Source organism: Mandrillus leucophaeus, unplaced genomic scaffold, assembly GCF_000951045.1.
Source record: "Mandrillus leucophaeus isolate KB7577 unplaced genomic scaffold, Mleu.le_1.0 Scaffold599, whole genome shotgun sequence".
NCBI classification, from domain to species: Eukaryota; Metazoa; Chordata; class Mammalia; order Primates; family Cercopithecidae; genus Mandrillus; species Mandrillus leucophaeus.
This window is the reverse complement of record NW_012106463.1, coordinates 111684-129922: the sequence shown is the minus strand read 5'-3', so window position 1 is coordinate 129922 and position 18239 is coordinate 111684. Positions and strand designations below refer to the sequence as shown.

The following is an 18239-nucleotide window of genomic DNA, read 5'->3' as shown; positions in this document are numbered from 1 at the left end:
TTCTCCTGCCTCAGCCTCCTGAGTAGCTGGGACTACAGGCGCCCGCCACCTCGCCCGGCTAGTTTTTTGTATTTTTTAGTAGAGACGGGGTTTCACCGTGTTAGCCAGGATGGTCTCGATCTCCTGACCTCGTGATCCACCCGTCTCGGCCTCCCAAAGTGCTGGGATTACAGGCTTGAGCCACGGCGCCCGGCCCAAATTGTTTTACAAATTTAGTATAATTATATTAAAATCACAGAGATTTGGAAGTGGGGGTAGGGGGAAAGACTTGATAAAATGACTCAAAAGTTCATGTGGAAAAACAAATACTTAAGAATAACCAAGACAATTTTAAATGAGAATAATTCAACTAAAAAGTATACAAAATATGACTAATTAAAATTTGCCAAATGAATGGACAGATCAATTAAAGAAGTTAAGAAATAGACCCAAATATCCCTATAATGAAAATTATGGTGTTTAAAAGATGAATGATATGACTAATATTGTTGAGACAATTGGTTCTTCATATCTTAATTGCATATCACACAACAAAATAAATTCTAGATAGATTAGAAAAATTAAAGGTAAAAAATAACATTATAATAAAATATATGTGACCATTTACATAACATTATATGGGAAAGACATTTCTAAAAATGGTTCTAAAGGCAGAAATCAAGAATAAAACTTTAGATTTCATGAGAGAGATTTGATTTTCTAAAACTTTTAAGTAAACAAATTGATAAAATTGAAAAAAGTCTAAATCATACATGACAAAGGGTTACTATTTTAGCATATAAAGACCTCATAAATCAATACAAATTAATTTCCCATTAGAATAATGCACAATACTTTGTGATAGGCTATTCTAAATTTTTTTATATATATTCATGAATTTCATCCTTGCAACAGACCTATGACATAAGTAATATTATTATTCCCACTTTACAGACAAGGAAACTGAAACACTGAGAAATTAAGTAAATGCTCAAGTTTACAGAGCTGTTAAGTAACGATGATACAGCCAAGATTCAAACCCTGTCATCAACAATCTGACTCCAAAATCTATACTACCTCTCAAAGGTTATGAGTAAGAAATTTATTTTTCAAAAAAGAATGCAAGCTGGGCACAGTGGTTCACGCCTGTAATCCCAACACTTTGGGAGGCTGAGGCGGGTGGATCACCTGAGGTTGGGAGTTGGAGACCAGCCTGACCAACATGGAGAAACCCCATCACTACTAAAAAGACAAAATTCGCCGGACATGGTGGCGCATGCCTGTAATCCCAGCTATTTGGGAGGCTGAGGCAGGAGAATCGCTTGAACCCAGGAGGCGGAGGTTGTGGTGAGTCGAGATTGTGCCATTGCACTCCAGCCCGATCAACAAGAGTAAAACTCCAATTTAAAAAAAGAAAAAAAAATGCAAATAAATGAAGAAATATTCCATTTCACTACTAATGAAAGAAATGCAAATTATACTAAAAATAAGACGCCATTTTCTACTTGTCATATTGACAACAGTTAAAAATAATAATAATAATGTGTCAGAGTGGATGAGGAAAAATCAGTACTCTTATACACTGTTGACAAGAGTAAACTAGTCAACTTTCCTGGAGGGCATTTTGGTAATATGAATCAAATTCCTTTAAAAAGAGATTACCCAACAATCTATTTTTAAGAATTTAAACTAAAGAAATAATTACAGATGTGTGCAAAGATTTAGCTACAAAGAAGTTTACTGCAACATTGTTAATAATAATGGAGAATCAAAAATAACCTTACCTATAGATGACCAGCTAAGCTATGAAATGGCCACAATAGAATAGTCTGCAACCATTAAAATTAATAATGTAAAACAACAGGTGGTATCATAGAAACTGTAAATTATATACCATTAAATTATAAAATAGATTATAAAACATTTGATACCATATGATCTCATTTTTGTTTAAATATACATATATATGCACATTAGATAGATAGGCACAGACATAAAATCTTCAATACAAAAAGTGTGTATACCTTAATATAAAGTGAAAAGGGTTTTTTTTATTTTTATATGTATTGCCTAAATTTCTTGTATATAATATCTGTTACTTTTAGAGTAAGTAAAAAGTTCATTTTAAAAAGAAAAGTTAGGCAGGAGAAGAGAATTTGATGCCATAGGGAAATGCTCACATGTTAACTTTTTTAAAGTAGCTTGCAAAAACAGCATGTGCAATAAGATCCCATTTTTCCTTTAAAAAATAAGTGTATCTAAATAGAAAAACGTCAAGGATATAATCAGTATAAACATTCTGAGGTATCTCTAAATGTCATTACAGGGCTTTTATAATTTATTTTTTATATTTTTCAATTTTTTCCAATAACCATAGTTTGGTTTTTTAATCAGAAAAAATGTAATAAGAAAGACTATATTTACTCTTTTATCTAAATCCACTCTTCCAACTAATTGTTTAACAAGTCCATAATTATGGCTAAACGCAAAAAAAAAAAAAAAAAACATAGTAACTTCTTACTGCCAAAACAGACACAAATAACTCTGACAGTTTTTCTAGGAAAAGCAAATCTCCTAAATGTATTGGTATATTCTATCCAACCAATTCCAAATTTAATTTAATGATGAAACCTGTCAACTATATCAAGTTGCAAATGAGACATAAAAAGAAATCAAGCAAATACTAATAGATAGGTAGATATAATAAAATAAGACAATTGAAAAATAGTTAAACAGATGATAAAAATAATGTACTGACACTGGTCATCAATATAGCAAGATAAAAAAATAAATGAACAGGAATCAATTAATTGGCAGTGTGGCACTGCCAAAAGTCCCGGCCCTGATTTCTAAACATATGATCTTGAGCAAGCCAAATAATCTCTCCAAGTTTTAGATTCCTTGTCTTTAAACTTACAGTAAAAAAAAAAAAAAAAATAGATTATTTGGCTTTATAATTACAGAAAAAATTGATACAAATGTAAAGAATTTCCATATGACTAAGCTAATATAAACCCTAGAATACCTCCAAAATTAGTACTTACTTAATTAAACACAGACGAAGATGGTAATGCCACAAGACAAAAAGAGAATTTTAGAAAGAAAGCAAGAAAATGAGAAGAGAGAAAAGAGCTGACATCCTTGATAGTGAAGAATTTCTGCAATAGGGAATCAAGGCCCAGGAAAACTCAGTAGCTTTTTCTTATTCCAGAAAAAGAACTGGGGACCAAATTTCTCAATTTTGGCTGCTAGCCTCCAGCCTAACTAATCACCCAGTTGCACTTCTGCACATGGAAAAGCTGATAGACCATCAACAAATTCTTTATCAAAATAAACACTTTGTAACACTGACAAAATTAAAAGTGTTGTAATCTATAAATGGCTCAGCCTGTTCTGTTAAAACTTTATCCCAGTTGGACACTATGCTTAAAATATGTTCAATTTTTTTCTTTACCTCTGTTGCAATTTTTAAGTCACATATATTTTCTTCCATCTCTAGAAAGTAAATTTGTTTTCATAATTTTCCAAATTATATTTATATACATTCTTCATGAAAATATGCATAATATAGTCAGTTTCATTTTTTTTCTCTCCAAAAGAGAAAACATGCTTGAAACCTTTTCTTTTTCAGTAAAAAATTCTAGTCTCACACATCTTGTTTCACTGACTTCCATATCTAAAACTTCTTATTCCCCCACTCCCTCCCAAAACCCAAACATACACACACATACACACACAGGCAGAGGCACAATGGACACAATACCAAAATTTTAAAAATAAATGTTTAGACATAAAAACACCTGAGGGTGACACTAAGTTGTAAGCTATTTCTAAAACAATTTGTTAAGGTAGTGGGGAAAAAAAACACACAATAGACATTCTAATCAAAGTCTGGTAATTTTTCTCTCCAAGTGAATGTTATTAACCAGAATAATAAACCACCATTAACATAAGCCACTTCTTACAGTTAATCATTATAAAGGAAGAGTAAAAGTCTTAAAAAGCAAAGTCTTTGCTTATCAGAATGTTATTTTTACTTTAATTATTAAAGGATCACTGGATATCACAGGGTTGCTTCTCTCCCAACCATCATCAAAACATTCAGTAAAAAACCTTTGTCAAATACGGTGTCACTCAGTTCATAAATAACAACATACTTGTCATCTGCACACATAAAGAACAGCCTAAATGTTTAATCAAATACCTCGACTTCAGGAATTAACTTCTTGCCTTTGTCCTTTGGTGGCCACGATATCTTCATTGGAAGCCTCTATTGCTGTCATTATTTCTAATTGAAATCATCCTCTACCTCCACACCCTTCCACGAAGGAAACATGGCTTTTATCTTTGTCTTGCACATGCACACAACAGAGGGAGGGAGAATAATTTGCTATTTGCACTTTCAATAATAAAATAGCAAATTAATAAGGAGTGCTCTCTGTTATAGGATACCAAGCATGTTCAACACTCAATTCAGCTGTTGAAAAGAACTGCACTGTAACCCTTTTACCTAATATAGTATATTTTCAAAAGGCAGAGGAAATCTCTCAACTTGGGGGAAAATTATCTAAAGGTAAAGAGATGCTATATTTAATTCCTCACTTGAAGCTTGTGTCTATTCTGAATAAAATACTGCAACTTTAGGTGTTTCTGTGCTTAGATTTAAGAAATGGACCTAAATGAAGTTAGAGAGTTCAATGTGGAATCATTGTCAACTCCAGGGTAGTTGTACTAGTTGTACTAGTAATGGCAGAGTCAGGATTTTAACCTAGGCAGACTAGCTAAAGACCAAGCTCTTAACCACAACTTAATCTCTCAAGCACCATTAAAAACAAAACAAAACAAAACAAAAACAAAAACAAAGACAAAAAAACTAATTAAAACTTTTTGTTCCCTTTTCATGGATAATTTGAAGTATACATTGAGATTAAATCCTGTTTCCCTGAGAAATATAGCTGTACAATGTTGTGTTAGATAATTATTGTATTAACTTCTGTTTAAGTACCCTTTGATATAGGAAATTTAGCAAAGAATGCACTCATGATTCTATGAGTCATGAAATAGAGACTTCTGTAACAATAATAAGAATTGCTCTTTCCTTCATAAAATGTTTAAAGTTCATTCTTTTAGGATTAATTCAGCTTAAATACTGAGTTCCTTAGACTCTCCCACACTTATGTCACTACATTGCTCCATAGATTCCTTACACAGCAACATCCTTATAACAGAGCAATAAGAAGAATCAGAAAGGCAGCAAAATCCAAAACAGATGTCTCAAGGAAATACATTAAAGCTTATTTACTTTGCTTAAAGGAGAATTCCTCAGCTCAGAATCTATTTACTCTTACTTAAGCATAACTGTAGCACAATTTTAATTATTTGAGGAGCACACCTAGGTTCAAATCCTGCTTCCACCACTTACCAGTAATACAATCTTGGGCAAGTTGCTCGACTTCTTTGAGTCCAGGTATCTTTACCTGTATAGTAGTTCACCTTGCTGCAGTGTTGCAGGAATAAACCTAATAGATACATGTAATGTTCTTAGCACAGTGCCTAGCATATACTAAGTGCTCAATAAATGGATCTTTAATATCCTTAAAATATAAACTAATAGCAATTCAAGGAGTTATTCTGAGAATTAAATGGTATCACATATAAAAGCACCTACATTAGTGCTGTACAACAAAAGGGAGGCCTACAAAATGTTAGTTTTCACTCTTTTCTTATCTAATTTAACAGCTCATAGCCAAATAGAAGTAGCAGCTTATAAAGGAGTGTGGGAGGAGGACTGATATTGCTAAAGGCAAAAACACTAATTACAGAGAAATGACAACTTCAAGTCTGAAAAAGGCAAAGATAGGAAACCAAAAATTCAGACACAAGAACTCAAAAAAAAAAAAACAGCAATTTGGAGACCACTCAATGTAAAGATAAAAAGTCTTAACAGACGCTCAAGGAACAGCTCAGGAATCAGATGTTTGTAGTGATAGCTGAGCCATTGAAAAACACTGTTAAAAAATTAAATTTAAAAATCAGAAGATAAAACTATGATATAACCTCATCCTCACATACATTACACCAAAATATTAACAGGAACTATCTCTGGTAATGAAATATAGGTTATTTTAATTATCTTCTTTAACCTTTCTATTTTTTCTAAACAAGAAACTGTTTAGGAATCAGAATGTATAGTTAAATTGTAAAAATAATATTGGCACGTACAGAAGAAGTCTTTAGAAACCTAAGAAATATATAAATGTGCAATAGATTAATTCATTCTAAACTGAGTTCCCTGTTCAAATTGCCTCATGACATCCTAGAAGAATAAAGGTATTAAAATAATGTAACATACGAGAAAAATTTGATTAGTTGTTGCACAATAAATTCACGTGAAAAAGAAAAAAATGCTAAAAGTAGATTCATCTTAGAGATACTATTTTAAATAGTAGTCAGCAGCAACACAAACCTTATAACAAAAACCACATATTATTACCTCTATCTTTGCTTGCAATAATTTTGACACACCCTCATTTTTAGAGTAAAAAAATGTTTAAACAACTCTAGGAAAAGATAGAAATAAACTGAAAAAATTGAGAAATTTCAAGAAGCATAGTCATAAGTGAAATGCACCTTTTTACATTCTAAAATAGAAATAAAAATGCTTTCGGCAAATGTAGCTATTACCATGTAATCACACTGAACAACGGGAAAAAAAGAATGGCAGCATAGAAAGCAAACTAAAATATCAGAAATGAACGTATTGCTTTTTTTTTTCTTTCTCGCCTGTAGTATCTATCTCTCTTTGGAACTGTCCCACTAAACACCATGTACAATAAATTAATACAGAACATGCCAGAGAGCTGTACAGCAGATCCTAGAGGACTTTTTCATCTGGAAAAAGGGCATCTTCCCAGAAATAGAAATCATTTTCCTGTTTCTTCATTAACCAGAGCTCTAACTTTAAAAGAGTGAAAAGCAGAATAAAAAGTAGTAGGATGTTGTACACTCTCAATTACTTCAAGTACTGTTATTAGTAGTAGTAGTAGTAGTAACAGTACAGGGCTAGTACAGATTTCAGATGAATTAAATGAAACACAGACACACAGTTAATCTGTGGCAGAATCATAACTAGAATTTAGATTATGTGCTTCCCTGATCCCAATTAATATTCAGTTCACCTTTTCTATAATTTCCCCCAAAACTTGACATCTCCAGATCTGTCACTTTAGCTGACTCAGCTGTGACTATTTCATTTCTTTTCTTGGATTCTGATTGTCAGTGGGTTAAAAGCAATGTATAACATTTTTAATATCAGAGGCATCTATACTTCATAATAAAAAGTGGGTAAGTTTAAATCATGCCTGTAAAATGTTTATTGAAGTGCATTTTAACCTTGGAAAATTAAAAAAAATGCACTTGAGGTATGCTTTATCTCAGTAGTGTCATTATTTTCAAGTCTCATTTCCATCACTTAAAAGAAAAACTTTTCAGTGAACAGAAAGGTAAAGAAAAAATAAAACAAATATCTTTCCTTTATTATTATGTTGGGATCATATGTTAATCCATTTTAAATTGGATACACCCAAGTCTTAGAAATGCAAACTCCTGTGACCAGAAAAGTTGCTGAGTTCTTCATGATGCTTAAAAGGAAAGAAGGGCGTAATAAATAAGTTTTTGGTTCTGATTCATTTTTTGCTCTTTTGAAATAACTAATGCTGTGGAAATCCCAGGCAACTGCTATATCATTTATGACTGAACTGAGTCCAAAGGAGAAAAATACGTAAAACATTATTTAATTAAAATTTTACATTTTTTTTTTCTCTCACATTTCCTTTCCTACTAGCTAATAGTCATTCAAATTAAGAGGATAGTTTCATGTTTGTTGCTGTTGAATTGCCTTGGGCCACATTAACATGTTCAGAGATCTGTGGTATCTGGAGCCATATTGTTCTCTGGGGCCAACCCCTCGAGTATGGCTCTCAAGCTCCCCCAGCCTTATTTCAAAGCTGTCTTTGGCAAAATGTAATGCTCATAGGAAGACTCTGCTTGTATTGGTATGCATATGGCTCTTGAGGAATATTAGCAGAGTTGTTGTTTTTTGTTGTTGTTCTTACACATGTGGTTTTGCGTTTAGCTTGGGAAGTGGGATAATAATGAGAATTGAAGGAGGAATCCACTCAACTTCAATAATTTTACCATAATGCAGGAAACACAAAACAAAGAAAAGTTTACTTTCCTGATTCTAAGTTGAGAATACCACACTGGAAAAGCCTTTTCTGTGGAGGGCAGGCAGGGGGTGAAGTAACCGAGTCATGGCCCTGAAAAAAAATCTAATCATGTCAATATCCTACTTAAAAACCTTCATTATTTCCCCATAACCTACAGGATATAGATTCCTTCATATAGATATAACACTCATTAATAAGCTGATTCCACATTATCTTTCTATTTCTACTTCCTGACACATATACACACACTTAGCAACATAAGACCTGATCTTCTCTAACTATTCTCTGTTGAATGCTCTCTAAATCATCTTTCCTTGACATCTATTCTTAGAGCTTGCAAGCTTCTTTTCCATTTATGGCCCTCATAAATACTGTTCCCTCTTCTGTCTCCTCTTCACTAAACTATATCTTACTTATAATTTATGTCTCAGTTTTAATATCACTAATGTGTAGTCACCATCCTTGATCCCAAACCAAATTAGGTCTCCTTTTTCCTTCATAGTATTTATTATCCTACAATTAAATATTTATTTAATGTCTTCCTCTTATTTGGATTGTAAACTAGAGAAAGGTACAACATACATTTTAGTTCACCATTGTATTCCTGGCCCATATATACTTGGCACTCAATGGATTTAGGAAATTCTCTCATTATCCAAATATTCATTACGTGAGTCACCAAAATTATATAGAAGGTAAAAGGCATTCATTAATAACCTTACCATTTGTAAAATTACTCTTCACGTAAACATCTCTCACAGATTAACTTAACATGTATCTCACACATTTGGGTTAATGTCCTTGTGTCTTTGATAATCATTGATAGTGCTTTCAAACTTGTTGGCACATTGGAGTCACGTGGAGACCTATAAAAACTATTGATACCTGGGTCCCATTTCAAAAGATTGATTTAACTGGTTGAAGTGTAACCTAAGCAAAAGAATACTTTTTAAAACTGCCATACACCTGTAATTTTTTTTTCAGTCAAGTTTGAGAATCAGGCTAGTCAATTACCAGATATTGCATTGTGGCATTGAAACCAGTGTTCGAAATAAAAATGTAAGGTGACTGCAAAACAAAACCACACACCTTGCAAAAGATGCAAGATTTCATGAAGCAAAGAAATATAGTGTCAGAGAATAGCTCAAACCATTGAAAAATCAACAATTTACAGTTAGACTAAGAAAAAAACTGAAGAACCAGAAAGTGGCAGGAATGACAGTCAATATGGTAGATTATTCATAAAAGAATTATTTGAATATAAAAAGATTAAGCAAAGTCCTTAGGAAATTTTATTTGCAAAAATGGCCTTTGTTATGTCAGATGGTACTACAGTGTGAAAATTGATTTTACTTTCATAATATTTGACCTGAAAAATTACTCTTAAAAACATGATCACTCTTCTAAGAATTAATGCATAGTTAGAATTATAAATGAATGCTGCCAATATATAAACTTATTTTTATTAATTTTAATTTGTAAAAGTTGACTCAAAATGAAATCATTTTTCCCATTGTATACCATGCAATTTTGATCCCCACCCACTTAATACATTAAAATACAAAAGAAATCATCCTTGTATCGCATGACCTTGGCAAAGATGCAGATACAGTCCTACTTTTTTCCTCTTATATTATTATACTATTTGCTACCTTGTCTTGCCTCATTCTAATGGTTGGACCTTAAATACAATGTCAAGTAGGATGAATGAGCATGGACAGTATCTTGTTTCCCCTCTTGGGAAGAAAGCACTCACTATTTCACCATTAAATATGATGTTAGTTGTAGGTTTTTCATAGCCATCCTTTTCAGATTAAAAAAGTTATATGATATTCCTAGATTGCTGGGAGTTTTTTAATTATTAATGGGTGTGGTCAACTGTTTTTTCTGCATCTATTGAAATGATCATACGATTTCTAACTTACTCTATTAATACAGCAACATTTTCCAAATGTTAAACCAATCTTATATTTCTGGACTAAACCCTACTTGGTCGTGATATTTCATCCTTTTCCTATACTGCTGGATTTGCTGTTGTTTTGTTAAAGACTTTTGCATCGGCCGGGCGCGGTGGCTCAAGCCTGTAATCCCAGCACTTTGGGAGGCCCAGACGGGTGGATCACGAGGTCAGGAGATCGAGACCATCCTGGCTAACACGGTGAAACCTCGTCTCTACTAAAAAAAAAAAAATACAAAAAACTAGCCGGGCGACGTGGCGGGCGCCTGCAGTCCCAGCTACTTGGGAGGCTGAGGAAGGAGAATGGCGTGAACCCGGGAGGCGGAGCTTGCAGTGAGCTGAGATTCGGCCACTGTACTCCAGCCTGGGCGACAGAGCGAGACTGTCTCAAAAAAAAAAAAAAAAAAAGACTTTTGCATCTACGACCATTAAGGACATTGGTCTATAATTTTCCTTTTTTATAATTTTTTTTCAGGTTTGGTGTTAGGGTAATGCTGGCCTCATAAAATTAGGTAGAAATTGTTCCCTTCTCTTATATTTTTTGAAAGAGTTTATGTAAGAGTGATGTTATTTCTTAAATGTTTGATAGAATCCACAAGTGAAATCATTTGGGCCTGGAGTTTCCTTCACAGAAATTTTTATTTTTTTAATGAACAAATTCAATTTCTTTCAGAAACAGCTATTTAAGTTTTCTGTTTCATCTTGTGTCAGTTAGTAAGTTTTTTTTTAAGAAATTTGTCTGTTTCATCTAAGTTGTATAACTTTTTGGCATAAAGATATTCATAATATTTTCTTATTGTCAGTTTAATAACTGTAAGATGTGTAGTGATAATTCCTCTTTCATTCCTGATATTGGTAATTTGTGTTGTCTTTTTTTCTTGGTCTTTACAAAAGAAAAACAATTTTTGCCTGTACATTTTTCTTGTTTCCAGCAATTTGACTATGAGGTGCCTAGATGTACTTTTCTTTGCATTTATCTTGCTTGGAGTTTGCTGAACTACTTATGACTGTACATTTATACCTTTCACCAAAGTTGGGAAATTGGTGGCATTATTTCTTCAATTTTTTCCCTGCCCCCAAATCATTGTCTTTTATTTTCTGGGACTCATGTATGTTAGACCTTTTAATATTGTCATATATCCCTAATCCTATATTCATCTTCTTTTCTTTTCCAGTTTTTTTCTCTGTTGTTTTGGGGCTTTTTGTTTTTGTTTTTTAGAGACGGGGTCTCACTCTGACAACCAGGCAAGAGTGCAGTGGCACCATCTTAGTTCACTGCAGACTTGAACTCCTGGACTCAAGTGATCCTCCCACCTCAGCCTCTCAAGTAGCTAGGACTATAGGTTCGTGTCACCACCCTCAGCTAGTTTTATTATTTTGTAGAGACAGTCTTGCTACATTGCCCAGGTTGGTCTCAAACTTCTAGTCTCAAGCAGTCCTCCTGCCTAGGCCTCCCAAAGTGCTGACATTGTAAGCTTGAGCCACCATGCCTGGCCTCTCTGTTCTTTAAATTGTATAATTCTATTGATCTATCTTCAGTTTCACTCTCATCTCTATTCTGCTGATTATCCTCTCAAGTGATTTTCTTCTTTCAGATACCATTTTTTTTAAAGTTCCCTTTGGCTCTTTTCAATAATTTATCTCTCTCTACTGAGATGTCTTTTTTTTTTTTTTCTCAAATTTTCCTGGTTCTTCATATGTTGACCAATTTTGGATTATATCTTAGACATTGTGATCACTATGCTGTGGAGACTCTAGATTCATTTATAGTATTCTAAATAGTATTGCTGTTTACGAAGCTTACTTGCTGAGACTCAAACTGCATATTTTGCCTTACTTGCAGTGAGCAACAACTATTTAGCTATTTAGCTCTTTTAACCTCACTTAGGCTACTTGAGACCAATTCTGTACATTGATGGCTTGGGGATCAGTCAGAGATTTGTAATATACAAGTTGGGGTTCCCTTTCTTTGGCTTTTCCTTCTCGGGATTATCTCCTCACCTCTTAGCAACTGTGGTTGCCCAAAGTCTGTTCCCTTGATTCTGCAGGTCAGAAAAAAATGCTGTTTTTTCCTGCAGCCTGCCCTCATACTAGAAAGCTTGAAAATGACAAACTTACCCAGTTTCCTTCCCTCCATTCTTCCAAAGCTCATTCTCCTCTCAAGATTCAGTCTGTTTCAAGTTGCTCTTCAGTGCCTTCATATAGTTGTGTTTTGCCCAGAGTTTATAGTTGTTATCCTTTCTCAATTTTCAGTGGATGAAATGGCCCTTTCTCACTACCAATTACTCTCTGATAATAAAGATTTCTTGTATTGCCTTAAAGACATATTAAATGATACCATGCTTTTTCACTCCTTCATGCCTTTACACATTCTATTCCTCTGCCTCCAATGTCCTTTCCTTTGATCTGTTCAATGAAATGTTAATAAACCTTTAATGTTTGATCTCAACTGTCACCTACTCCATGAAAACCTTCCCTGACTGGAAACAACATATGCTGGAGAGGTTGTGAAAAAACAGGAAAGCTTTTACACTGTTGGTGGGAGTGTAAATTAGTTCAACCATTGTGGATGACAGTGTGGTGATGCCTCAAGGATCTAGAACCAGAAATACCATTTGACACAGCAATCCCTTTACTAGGCATATACCCAAAGGATTATAAATCATTCTACAATAAAGACACACGCACACGTATGCTTATTGTGGCACTATTCACAATAGCAAAGACTTGGAACCAACTCAAATGTCCATCAATGATAGACTGGATTCAGAAAATATGGCACATATACACCATGGAATACTATGCAGCCATAACAAAGGATGAGTTCATGTCCTTTGCAGGGACATGGATGACGCAGGAAACCATCATTCTCAGCAAACTATCACAAGATCAGAAAACCAAACACTGCATGTTCTCACTCATAAGTGGGAGCTGAACAATAAGAACACATAGACACAGGGAGGGGAACATCACACACTGGGGCCTGTCGGGGGTGGGAGGCTAGGGGAAGGATAACATTATGAGAAATACCTAATGTAGGTGACGGGTTGATGGTTGCAGCAAACCACCATGGCACATATATACCTATGTAACAAAACTGTACATTCTGCACATGTAACCCAGAACTTAAAGTATAATAATAAAAAAAGAAAACATTCCCTGACTGCTCATCTAGTTGTTCCCATCCCTGATTTACCCAAGCTCTTGTCACATTATTCTATATTTATTAGTTTATGTGTCTGTCTTGGTGACAAATTTGCAAGATTCTTGTGAGAATCATATCTTTTTTCATTTTTTCATTTTATACCCTTTGTGTCTGGCATACAGTAGGCACAAATTGATGTTTAGTCATCAGTGAATGAATTAATTCATTATCAGTAAACATGTTTCTCCTCAGCCAATCATTAAAGAACAACGGGTGAAAGAGGCACTAAGTCAGTTAATACCTTCAACAGCCTTCAGATTGGGAATTAAACATTCAGTGACCAATACAAATAACATATAAGTAAAGATGAAAATGAGTATGTGAAAGATCATATTTCCTTATTCTTTCAATCCTATCCTCATGCAAATGATTTAAGAGAAGATGAAAGGAAGGGAGAGGACTAATGTTCATTAAAGATTCACTGAGTGCTAGGTTCCTTTATCGTTCTATTTAATTTTCATAACTCTACCAAGTAGAAATTTTCTATACTGATTTTATATATTTTAAAAGATGTCAGGTTTTGCCATCCTCAATATTTAAATACCTAAAATTTCAGTTGAGCATATTAAAATTGGAAATAACTCAGATGTCTATCAATACAACAATGGTACATATATAGTACAAAATATTATGTAGAAGGAAAAGAGATAAAGCTATGTAAACTGACAAAGAGCTCCAAGCCATCATTTTAAGTGAAAAAAAGCATGTAAACTATAAAGCAATATGTGTAAAAGGGGAAACTGCTACCCTAACACGAAATAAAGCTGCACGTTTCTATATAATGGCATACATTTGTATGTGATTATACAAGAAGTCTGAAAGGATACAAACAAAATTGAAAATAGTAGTTACTCTTGGGAAAAGAAATAGTCTTTAGGGTGAGAAAAGACATTAAGAAAAATTTGCCTAACGACAGTCCACTATATACCAGGCACTGTTCTACAATAAGAATGTATTTGTGTCTTACTTGTCTAAATTTAAAATATTCTTAATGTTTTAAATGAAAGTATTACCTCAGTAAGAGAAACTAAAATAACAGAAAATCTCTAAAGTGCTTAAACATGTGATCTATTATCTTTTTCATGTGTCAGAAGATCAGAAGCTTTTTAAAGATAAGTAAATAAAATTTTTATTACTTTTAAAGCCTGTTCTTCCAAATGCAGATTTAAATTCTTATTTTCCAGATCTGGACCCTATGGAGAAACAAAATGATTTCTGTTTCCCTTTATAATACAGTTCCACTCACACCAATTCTTATGAGGTTTGGGGATACATGGTGAAGTCTAAAGTTCTTACTTGGGGTAATTCCAGATATCAATTGGCTGTCTGCAGATAAAAACACACCTTTTTTTATTATTCATATGCTTGAGCAACCCAGAAAGTACATCTGGCCTTCATGAACTTCATTATTGGCTTCACATAATAGAGGAATATATGTTTGTCCCTTAAGTTGACTCACTTCCCTGCCTTAGCCAAGTGACTCACAGAGGACATCTTCTCATAAACTTTAATTTAGAATAACTCAACATTTTAATCTGTCTCCTTAATTCTTTCTAATGACAAGACCATCATCATCTCAACAAAAAGCCCATTCCATTTTTAATCAACCATAACTGCTACAAAATTATTTTTTCTGCTTGCCCGTGACTCTGATTCCCTGAGACTTTCAACTACTAACTTGAGTCTAGCGCTCCACAGTTTCTAACACTTTCCTGGGCTTTTTCCTGAGCCCAGGAAAGTGTTAGAAACCGAATTTCTCTGCAACTAGACTATTTGTTCAGTTGAAAAAAAAAAAACAAGAAGAAGATTTGGCTTTTACCTTAATGAAGCAACAGCTTTCTTGGGTAATCATTAAAAATACTTCCTGGCATTTGTTTTCAAAAAATATCCCTCTGCCTATCTGCACATGTATATATAAGTGACATACACATTGCTCTTTACTTTCGCTTTTAAAATATCTTTTAAATGGGCACCAGCCCATCTTCAGCTCATGTGACCTGGTTGTCTACTCAAGAGGCTACTATCTTCTGCCTTATCACATGGCTTAATTTGAGCCACAGCTCATTTACTAAAAATTATGATATTTCATTCTTTTAAGCCCACAACTGAATCTTCTTATTTTTGGAAACCTAAAATATCAGGCAAGGAATTAACCACTAAACTTCATCCGATAAACCTTAACTTATAATTAGGCTTAGTAATGTGTCTCTGTTAATTACATGCCTTTAACCATCTCAGTTCCATATGCTGGAAACCGTTAACTACTTTGCATCTTTAGGAAAGTAGAAAAAATAAAACTTCCAAATCTAGAAAACTTACGGAGGACATCCACCTAATTCATCCTGGTCCTTAGAAGAACATAACTTCCCATCTAAATCTTTTGGGGAGTGCAGGGATGAGGTGAATATGCATCTTATCTAGAAAGTTACACCTACACATTTAAAAAGGAAAAACAAGGTTTTAGTCCTGGCTCTTGTCTGATTTTTGTCCCAATTTTCCTAGCTGTGAAACAAAGATAATAACAGCTCTACTCTAACCATCTCACAGGGTTACTATAAGGCCTCAAAGGAATCTACTGACTTTTCATCTTTCCAAATACTGTGAGATTGAAACTTTTAAGTATATTTTTACTATGTATATCATTGAAGAAGATGGAAAAAGGCGCTATTATAATTCCATAGTCATTCACTGCTCTTAAAATGCAGATAAGTAAAAAAAAAAAGTATAAGATAACATATGAAAAAGTTCACTTGAAAGTATAATATGTAATAAAAACATAAGGTGCAATGTCATTAATAATGGCACCTTCTACGACTTCAAGTGAGACACTGTATAAATTCCCTCCTTTTAAAACCAAAACATTTTAATTAAATCCTCTTTTTTGTCTCCTTTTCCCTCATCACCAACAAAAAAAGGTTCCAGCATAATCTTTTAGCCTTGGACTTAATTACAAATGCCAGCAAAGATTTACATAGAATATAATATAAGTATATTCTGACATTTCATAAACCCCAGCCATCCTCTCAGACTGACTTCATTTTCTTTTTCATGTTTTGATAACCTTTTTATATTCTCCTGAAGAAAAACAAAAGTGTCTACCAATATTTTAGCAACTGGCAACACTATGAATATTTTGGTTATTGTTATCTACCTTAAAACTCTTCCATGTGGTCTCATGGCTTTTCTCTGCAAAAATACCAGGTATTTTTTTCTCAACTGTGTCTTAAATTTTTCCAGACTTTTACAGCCCATTATAGCATTTCCACAATAAGATTATAGCCACTGGGGCTGCTCCATGAGTTTAAAATTTGGAAGTTCGGTTCCTGTGTCCAGGAATACAGATTCCCCAAAGCAAGGACACAAAGTGACAGACTACACAGAAAAACAAGAAACAACAATGAAGAAAAGCTGTTAAATGTTTTATAGCTAGATATTAAGAAATAAAAACATTTCTACCACCACTCTCACCCCAATCTTAGCTAGCATCAAGTTGCATAATTTTCTCTAAACAGTACGTCCAAACCAACCAACAGACTCTATTTTTATGTACTTTGCTTTCTCTCAATCTCCCTTTTTTCACTCTTTCTAATTCACTGCATTCCTCTTCCTGATAACAACAACAAATATTTACTGAATGCTTGTAATGTGCAAGACCGTGTGTGCTACATGCTAAGTAAAACATCCAAGAACAAAATGGGCCAGTCCTGAGTGAAGGACAGACACTAAACAAAAACCACACAGATACATAATCTCAAATTGCAATATCTGCTGTAAAATAAATTAAAGGATGAGAAACACGATCTTTGCAGGGAGACAAGATTTGCATTGGAAGGAGCAGGAAGGGTTTCTCTGAGTAAATGGCATTTAAACAGGGATCTGAAGAATGGATAGGAATCACTCTGATGAAGAGTGGAAAGTGGTGCCTTCCAGGTGAGAACACAGCATTATGTGAATATCTTGGTATAGAAAAGAATTTAGAGGGTCCAAGAAACTGACACTAGACCAGTACAGTAGCTGGATCAGAAAGAATGATTTGGGAGAAAGACAAGAGCTGAGGCTGGCAATACAGGGGTCAGATTCTGTGGGGCCAGGGTCTTTTATGTTAATAATATTTTTTGTTTGTTTAATTAAAGTATAATAGGAAGCCAAGAAAAAGTATTTCTTGGACCCCAAAGAATGGTAGGTGGGGTTTTCCCTACCATACAAGGAATATGGAACTTAAGCACAATTTTTTTACGAAGCATGTGAATGAAAGACACCAAATGCCTGACTCATTACCACTAGCATGAAGACAGGGAGATGTAAAACTAGAAAAGGCTTCAACTATATTGGTAATGTTTTATTTCTTATAAACACAGGTATTTATACCATTCTTTAAACATTTTTATATGACTGAAATTTTCATAATAAAATTTGTTTAAAGAATTAATGAATGCTAAGAATTCACTGATTCATTTCCCTTCCCTCTTCGTTCTCAGGCTCATATCAAATCTTCCAATTTTGAGAAATTCAAGCATATAGAATTTAGAGATCTCCCCTCTTATTCATTTTGTTTCCTGAGCCTTTATTCTCTAGACTTTTAGCATCAGATGTTAGGCGTTCTTTAATTAGCTTATCTTTTGTTTTAGCATACACTATAATCCTTACAGCTTTCCAACAAGCACAGAGTTAATATGAGGATTAAATGAGATTAAAAACACAGCATTTAGCACACAAGAGCTCAATAAATGTTAACTATTTTTATTATTTCACTTACGATAATCTACTATTCCCAGTCTTAAATATAGGCCAGAACATTAGAACTAACAAAAGTCGAGTATATAGGACTAAATAGTGCTCGGGCATTTTGAAAGCATGTATACTATGTATT

At 33.8% G+C, this 18239-nt stretch overlaps 1 protein-coding gene across 5 annotated transcripts in view; it reads right to left on the bottom strand.

Annotated features, from left to right (window-relative positions):
* SOX6 (SRY (sex determining region Y)-box 6) overlaps nucleotides 1-18239 on the bottom strand; it is a 532017-nt gene that overhangs the window by 425687 nt on the left and 88091 nt on the right. The gene's annotated exons all lie outside the window — the stretch shown is intronic.